At 37.9% G+C, this 9,047-nt stretch overlaps 1 protein-coding gene across 1 annotated transcript in view; it reads right to left on the reverse strand.

Moving 5' to 3' along the window:
• arhgap1 (Rho GTPase activating protein 1) overlaps positions 1–3,851 on the reverse strand; it is a 28,938-nt gene extending 25,087 nt beyond the window's left edge. Inside the window, exon 1 of the mRNA XM_061716005.1 lies at positions 3,757–3,851. The gene's annotated coding sequence lies outside the window, so the exon portion shown is untranslated. The remainder of the gene's footprint in view (positions 1–3,756) is intronic.
• Between the last annotated feature and the right edge of the window lie 5,196 nt (positions 3,852–9,047).

Consider the following 9,047-nt stretch of genomic DNA (forward strand, 5'->3'; position numbering starts at 1 on the left):
CATGGCAACGTGGCGTGGTATCAGAAAAAGCAGATTGCGTAGGGAGAAATTTTGTCAAGTAGTAGTTATGTCACTATACTTTGCAGTGCTTAGCTTCAGGCTGGTTGTCGTGGAAACGTGATGCTCCACCATGGCCGATGTTGACCAACAACAGCACCGACTGTTGTCACGTGGTTTGTGGTGGCGCCGTCGGGCGTCCGTGGAAAATCAAAACATGAGAACCAACTAAACTAACTGAAAAATGATACAGAGACGGCACCGTCATGTGAAAGTGACACTTTCTGCCCTGGTGGGAGGACCGGATGACACGCAAAACATAACGAATGTGCTGCTTTAAGCATCTATCATGTAGAATAGATTTAATAAATATGCATTTGTACAGAGAGGAACAGAAACTCAGCCAAACATCTGAGATAAATAAACATTTCAGCATCACAGCAGCGATTTGTCTCATTTAAATTCAGCTGAAATAACCAGCTGAACTGATGTGGAAATTTCAGCCCACTCAACCACGTAATTCATCATCATCACCAGAACATGAAGACGCAAAGATTGTAATCAGCTGTCCGGCCAGATTGTCAGTATACCGTCGCCAACGACGACAAATGCACAGAGAATTTCACACTCAGCAGAAGAACATCACGACTGCCTGGTTAGTGTTGCCACATTAGCAAAATTATAGCTTTGATGCAACAACAACATCCTTAAATACTAAAAGATATGACCAGATTTATGCAGCTGGCTGCTTGGTGAGATTCATCCGACGGTGGTAAAACTGTGGCGTATTCATTCAGCATCGTCTGAAGATCATATCTCTGACAAAACATGCGTGCAACCCCTCTGTTCACATGTGCCGTTTACAAAGAGACCCTGCGGCCGTCGTCTCTTCTTCCTGACAGCTACAGAGGAAAGTAGCTCGACTTAACTACATGCCAGGGGGGAAAGAAACGGTTGCCATGAAAACTATACTGCAGATAAAAAACGATTTCAGCTCGCCGGCTCACAGGATGGAGGTCCAAACCGTGGACCTGACGGCTTCTCTTCAAGTACAAATACACCAGTAATATACACAGTACTGGAGTTATGGGGGGATGGCATCCCCCTTGAAATAAAAAAGGTCCAAATCATCCCCCTGTAAAACTGCTATCCCTCCTTTCCATCCCTTATGTCATTTCATCAATGAATGTGGTTTTACTGATATTTCAACATTTAGAGTCATCACCAGAAAAATAACACCAGAAAAATAACTTATTTGACAATTTTCACCTGTTTTAAGTAAATTTTCACTTGAATTAAGTATGAAAATCTGCCAGTGGGACAAGATTTATCTTCTCATTACAAGCAAAAAAATCTCGTTCCACTGGCAGATTTTTCTACTTATTTTAAGTGAAAATCTACTTGAAACTGGTGAGAATGGTTGTTTTTTTCTTTGTAATATATTATTTGTAATTAGCACAACTTATCTGTCCCCATATGATAAAATCCACCATCCCCCCTAATTTTTTTTTACAACTCGAGTACTGAATAGAGCCCTGAGACCCGGATGTGGAGGCTTCTGGGTGTCGAGGGTGAAGTGAAACTGATTTCTCTGGACAATAAATAATAATAATAATGTTCATTGCAGGGCGATATATCGAGATTTTAATATATATATAGATATATTTCCAAACGAGATACGGAACGAGACGATATTGTTTATATCGATATAGCTTATTTTGCAACAAATTGACTGTACATCAACGCTGACCCCTCGCTCAGTGGGAACATTGTAACTTGCCACAGGGCATCGCTGAAACCTGACAGTGTTGACAGGTTAGTTTTCCTGGCACAAAATCTGTAAAATGTACGGTAGTTGACTTGTTTTAGTTATTTGAGATTTCCTCAAAAAGATGCAATATCTTTTTACATGTTTTATTTGAGATTTGCACAAATGTTTTGTTATTTGCACAACTGTCAACCTCAGTGGAAAAGTCTGCCTGTTACTGTCTACATTGTATTAATTGCACAGTGTATTTTAATTTAATTGTTATGCAGGAAAGGGATATTTGTTTTATTTTATTCAATAAGCATTTTTATTCTATATATGCAGGCAGTTTATTTTTGTTTCATTTGTTTTATACATTTTGATATTGTGCAGACCTCTGTTAATAAAGGAACCTGTGTGACATTTGGCACGAGGCTTTGTATTAAAACTGACTGTTTTTTTAAGGGTTTTCCTCTGAAAAAAATGAAGCTAACAGAGATGCTATGCTATAATGCTTTGAGGGAAACCCCAATTATGGCACAGAAAAAATATCGATATATATCGAGTATCGCCATTCAGCTAGAAAATATCGAGATATGACTTTTTGTCCATATCGCCCAGTCCTATTGTAAGATGTTACAACATGTGGGTTATAATCAGTACTCGAGTTGTAAAAAAAAAAATCAGGGGGGATGGTGGATTTTATTATATGGGGACAGATAATTTGTGCTGATTACAAATAATATAATATATTACAAATAATAGCAGTGACCAAAACACCTGCAGAAATACTGCAGGAATGACATAGCAGCAGTTAAATGCAGCCTTCTGTAAGCTTTAAATATCCACTGGGCTTACATCAAATACATCAAAACACAACAATAAAAAACACTTTTCTGAACTTATCAATATGACTCTGTCCTTCACAGGATAAGTAAAATGGATCACTGCAAAAACTCACAATCTTAACAAGAATATTTGTCTTATTTCTAGTTAAAATGTCTCATTTTAGTAAAAAAAATCTCATTACACTTAAAACAAGACTCATCACTAGAAAAAACAACAATTTTCACCTGTTTCAAGTAGATTTTCACTTGAAATAAGTAGAAAAATCTGCCAGTGGAGCAAGATTTTTTTGCTTTTAATCAGAAGATAAATCTTGTCCCACTGGCAGATTTTTCTACTTATTTCAAGTGAAAATTTACTAGAAACAGGTGAAAATTGTCAAATAAGTAATTTTTCTGGTGTTATTTTTCTGGTGGTGACTCTAAATGTTGAAATAGCAGTAAAACCACATTCATTGATGAAATGACATAAGGGATGGAAACGGGGGATGGCAGTTTTACAGGGGGGATGATTTGGACTGTTTTTATTTCATCCCCCCTCAACTCCAGTACTGGATATAATGTTTAAAGCCTCGTGATTAAGAAGAGGCTGCAAATTATGGCTTTAAAAAAAAAAAAAAAAAAAGCACCAAGGACAAATTAGAAATGGTACATTAGACTGACATGAAACACACACACACACACACACACACACACACACACACACACACACACACACACACACACACACACACACAGTATCTTAAAAGTGTTTTTCTTCATACAGCAGGAAGTCATTAAGCTCATAGTCATCAGAAAAACAGCAACAAGTGAAGAATCTGATAACGAACTTCCTTCATTTAATCCCAGTCAGCAGTTTGATTTGAGCTAATGGGCTAATTTAAATAGCTGCTCTACGAGCCAGAACCGGTCCTATTATCGATTACCTCTGCATCCATACACATAAATGCTTAATAAAAGACTCCAACAGGGATGTTTAGTCCAGTGTTATGGTCGAGACGACGCCTGTAATGTCGTTTATCTCGGATTCACCGCAGTAACATTTCAACATTTACCTCAAATTAACGATTAACAGACGACTAAACGCCTCCGGAGGTTTCTGTATTTCACAGCAGATGAATGAGCTAAAAGCTGCCCCAGTTACGTGACAGAAAGGTGTTTATTTACCGTAGGTTTCCAGCTGCTTCCTAATCATTTGATGCGTTTTCTCCTTTTTCAACAGCAACAAACCGTCAACACAGTCAACACCTTTTCCGGTTTGATTTCAAACTAAAAGCCGGTACTTCCGGTTTATGTTGTACTCCCCCGCCCTGTCAAAATAAAAGCTTTTACACACCACGATACAAATGACAGGTGAAGACCTTGATGACGAGCTGATAACGATCATTAATTAATTAGATTCAGGTGGGATGATGCAGGGAAACGTCTAAAACAAGCAGGGTTATAAATCACTGGATTAAAAAAATAAAAAAAAATAAATCACTAGTTTAAAAAAAATTATTAATAAATCACTGGTTTAAAAATAAAAACATACAAAAATAGACAAATCACTGGTTTAAAAAATAAATAAATAAAATAAAATAAAATAAAATGGAAAAATTCACAGGTTTAAAAAATAAAAAATAAATAAAATAAATCACTGGTTTAATTTTTTTTTAAAATCACTGGTTTAGAAAAATAAAAAATAAATAAATCACGGGTTTAAAAAAATTATTAATAAATCACTGGTTTAAAAATATAAAAAATAAAAAAATAGACAAATCACTGGTTTAAAAAAAAAAAGAAAAAAAGAATAGAAATATTTACAGGTTTAAAAAATAAAAAATAAATAAAAAAATCACTGGTTTAATTTTTTTTAAATAAAAAAATCACTAGTTTAAAAAAATAAAAATAAAAAATAAATAAATAATTGATTTAAATTTTTTTTTTTTTAAATCAATAAAAAAAAGAATCACTGGTTTAGGGTCATAAGACATGCATCTTGGTGCTTTGTTATTATTTTCAGTTATTTCAATGACCTGCTGACTGTAATATGTGTTGTTACGACTGTTTAATCGCTTTGGGAGACGTAAACATCCATGTTAGGGGCTAAAGCACTGTGTGATGTACTAAAGGGCTTTGGTTTGACTCAACATGTGAAACAGAGAAATGGGGGCACAATTTGGACTTGATCATCAGTAAGGATGATGGATGTCGCCCTGTCTGCGACTTTTCTGTTTTCTTTGAGAGAAGTCAACTCAACTGAAAGTGGCAGTCTCCATCCTCTCCACTCCCAGATTCTGGAGGTGGTCGCTGATACCCAGTACTGGAGTTGAGGGGGGATGAGGGGGGGATGGCACCCCCCCTGAAATAAAAACAGTCAAAATCACCCCCCCCCTGAAATAAAAACGGTCCAAATCATCCCCCCCTGAAATAAAAACAGTCAAAATCATCCCCCTGTAAAACTGCCATCCCCCCTTTCCATCCGAGGCCGGTTCTAGGGGGGGGCAGGGGTGGGCTGTGCCCACCCAAACGTGCGTCCTGCCCACCCAATCAAAGTTATGGGGATCATTTATTTTTTTATAATTTTATTTTTTTTATATATATATATAAAAAATATCACAAAATATCTGTACCGTTTCTGATTGGGTGGGCACTGCGCATCATTTTTAGACACAACAATGAACGCATACCGCAAAAGTTGTGTGTCGGAGACGTGAGACGTGTTCAGAACAGCAGACACACTGAAGGCTGATTTATGGTTCCGCGTTACACCAACGCAGAGCCTACGGCGTAGGGTACGCGGCGACGAGCACCGTTCGTTGCGCGTCGCCGCGTACCCTACGCCGTAAGGCTGATTTACGGTTCCGCGTTACACCAACGCAGAGCGGTGCGCGTCGCCGCGTACCCCGAGACGCCTCTCTCCATCCCGCTGAGGGCGGAGAGCGCCGGTGCGGGTGGCGGTGCTGCGGTGCCGTGCAGGTTGTGGAACCGCCAGCCTGCCGCGGGACCTTTTAAATCGACGCAGAGCCTAACATACATAAAATAAATGCAGCCTCAACAGGGCACAAGCCAGTGTCCTGTTTGTGCCTGGCACAACAGGTGTTGTGCCAAAAAGTGATTTCCTGCCAGAATCTGATTTCTCCCCTGAAAATGGGTCTTTTTTACCTGCCAAAAATGGATTGAAGGCAAAATACAGTTAATGAAAAGTTGTTTCTGCCTAAATATGACTTGGTCTCATTCTTGAGCTTCATAATCTGAAAATCTGAAGTTTTAGCGCTATCGCTCAACGGGCTGCTGTGCTGTACTTTTTGGGACAACACCTTGGCACAACACCGGTGTTCTGCCATTTTTTGCTGCTTTGCCAAAAAAATGCTACCTAATGGTTTTCTACCTTTGTAGAGCTACAATTTTACTTTGTTTTACTCCCTAAACCACGTCCTTTTCCCCCAAGTGGTCCTTGTCTTTTGCCAGGCCGTCATTGTAAATAAGAATGTACTTAATGACCTGCCTGGTTAAATAAAGGCCAATGACTGAATGAATAGCAAATAAAGCAATAGAATTGGGTTTTTTTTCTCTTTATCGTATTAACAAAGTGTAATGCAATTCATGTCATTTTGAAGGATCAAATACTCAACATCCCATATTATCCATGTTACATTGTGCAAGAAATGATTGGCGGGGCAATCCAACTTTGAAAATCGACTGTGTGCATGCACAGATCCACAAAGTAGCATTTCTCAGCAGGTAGCAAGGATTGGCAGAACACCAGTCCCAAGCCCGAGTAAATGCAGAGGGCAGTGTCAGGAAGAGCAATTGGGTTAGCATACTGTGGAGAAGATAGATGAACTGATATGATGATAGCATAGTTTTCAATGCATTTCAGGGGTTTGACCCCCCAAAATTTTGCCGATCGCCCACCCTATATTTCAGTCTGCCCACCCTAGTGGGCCTCTCTAAATCCGGCCCTGTTTCCATCCCTTATGTCATTTCATAAATGAATGTGGTTTTACTGCTATTTCAACATTTAGAGTCATCACCAGAAAAATAACTTATTTGACAATTTTCACCTGTTTCAAGTCAATTTTCACTTGAAATAAGTAGAAAAATCTGCCAGTGGGACAAGATTTATCTTCTCATTACAAGAAAAAAAATCTTGTTCCACTGGCAGATTTTTCTACTTATTTCAAGTGAAAATTTACTTGAAACAGGTGAAAATTGTTGTTTTTTCCAGTGATGACTCTTGTTTTAAGTGTAATGAGATTTTTTTACTAAAATGAGACATTTTAACTAGAAATAAGACAAATATTCTTGTTAAGATTTTGAGTTTTTGCAGTGATCCATGTTACTTATCCTGTGAAGGACAGAGTCATATTGATAAGTTCAGAAAAGTGTTTTTTATTGTTGTGTTTTGATGTATTTGATGTAAGCCCAGTGGATATTTAAAGCTTACAGAAGGCTGCATTTAACTGCTGCTATGTCATTCCTGCAGTATTTCTGCAGCTGTTTTGGTCACTGCTATTATTGATTGAATTTATTTATTTAAAACAGGGACAATGCACAAAAAAAACATTAATCTTGTAAAACAAGAAGAGATGCTTTGAGCCAGGTTATAGCAACAATTACTAATTTCCGCCTGTAGTCCCTGATTATTATTTATATATATTATATATATATTATTTGTAATATATTATATTATTTGTAATCAGCACAAATTATCTGTCCCCATATGATCAAATCCACCATCCCCCCTGATTTTATTTTACAAATCGAGTACTGGATATACCTCCTTGTTTGGGGGGAGAAGTTGTCCTCTTGGAGGACAGAGTTCTGTCCCAGATTCTGGAGGTGTGGGATCACCACCGGTTACAGAATCTCATCTAAATATCTCTCTGCATTGAGACTCTAATGATGACGAGCCGATTATCACGTGTTTCCAGTGAGGGAGGTGCTGCCTCTGCAGGATTGTGGCAGCCGGGCCTTTTCCCAGGATAAACTGGGATTCTGTTTATTAGAAGGTTTGAACATTTCTGTACTTTAATGTGACAGAAGGAGAAATGTGAAGCACCCTAAAAGATTTGTAAATAAAGCAACATACCCTGTGGCCACTGGACCACGTGGTGCTGCAAACTGAGCTCGCCGTCTCTCCCTGAGAAACTGGACCGTTTCTGGACAAACTCTTTTATCATTTGATTAAATAAAGTATGGACAGAAAAAAGATTCACCGTAGACTTTTAACATCCGTTGAGTTCATTGGAATACACTTATGATGAGGTACATATTACATAAAAAAAACAAGGCGACGGAACGGAATAGTTCAGCTACGGTATTTATACTCGAACTCTTGACATCTCACTGCAACTGACCAACTCTGTTTTTAAAACACACAATTGTGACAAGATGAGTGATTTACAAGAAAATCTGAACTTGACAAAGGGAAATGTTTCCTACTGGGAAGAACTATCGGAAATGAAGTTAACTTCCGATAAACTTCCACGTATAATCCAGCTGTTTAAAGAGGCTGAAGAGGATGGAAGCGTGGGCCTGGACATTGATGAGTTTAGTGGGGTAATGCAGAAGTTTCTGCAAACCTGCATGAAGAGGAGCTGCGTGCCCTCCACATGAAGATTGACACCAACTGTGATGAAACCGTGAACCTCGGTGAACTTCTAAGATATTTCGTATCACTAGACAAGATTGACTTTTCTAAAAAATGTGTGAAGACAATTCCCTTCAGCAAAGAAAGAATTGAAGTCTTTGACATTTGTTTTCAGTTAGAAAACAAAAGAGAACAGAGTTGACTGGTGGTGTAACTCTTCATGTTGGCAACGGCTCGAAGCCAAAAACGAACTCTGCTGACATACAATGAAACGTTATAGTGCAGGAGATAACCAAAACAATCCTTCAGTTTGTGATACAAGCATGAACTTTGGTACACACATTAGCCAAAGACATTCCAAAAATAATTGGAAGTGGAGCCATCGTGAATTTTCAACATGGCGCCCATGGCAGCCATTTTTCAAAATGGACGCCAGAAACAAGTGTTTTCTAATGAGTGATTAGTTGAAATGAGTTGCCAGTTTGCCCTGGCTCTTTTTTTTCCTCTTTTTTCCTCTTCTTTTTCCTCTTTTCATCTTTTTTTCCTCTTTTTCCTTGGCTCCACGTCCATATCTTTTGGGGATAGAGAAAAAAAAGATGAAAAAAGATGAAAAAAGATGAAAAAAGAGAAGATGAAAAAAAGATGAAAAAATAGGAAAACAATATGGCAAAAAGAGGAAAAAAGAGAAAAAACGAGAACAAGATGAAGAAAAGAGAAGATGAAAAAAAGACAAAAAAGAGGAAAAAAAGAGGAGTGTAGGCTCATTAGAAAACAGTTTGATGAAAAAAAGATGAAAAAATATGGAAAAAATAGGAAAAAAGACAAAGAAAGAGGAGAAAAAGAGAAGATGAAAAAATTGGAAAAAATAGGAAAAAAATAT

Source organism: Cololabis saira, chromosome 24 (genome assembly GCF_033807715.1).
Source record: "Cololabis saira isolate AMF1-May2022 chromosome 24, fColSai1.1, whole genome shotgun sequence".
Taxonomy (NCBI): domain Eukaryota; kingdom Metazoa; phylum Chordata; class Actinopteri; order Beloniformes; family Belonidae; genus Cololabis; species Cololabis saira.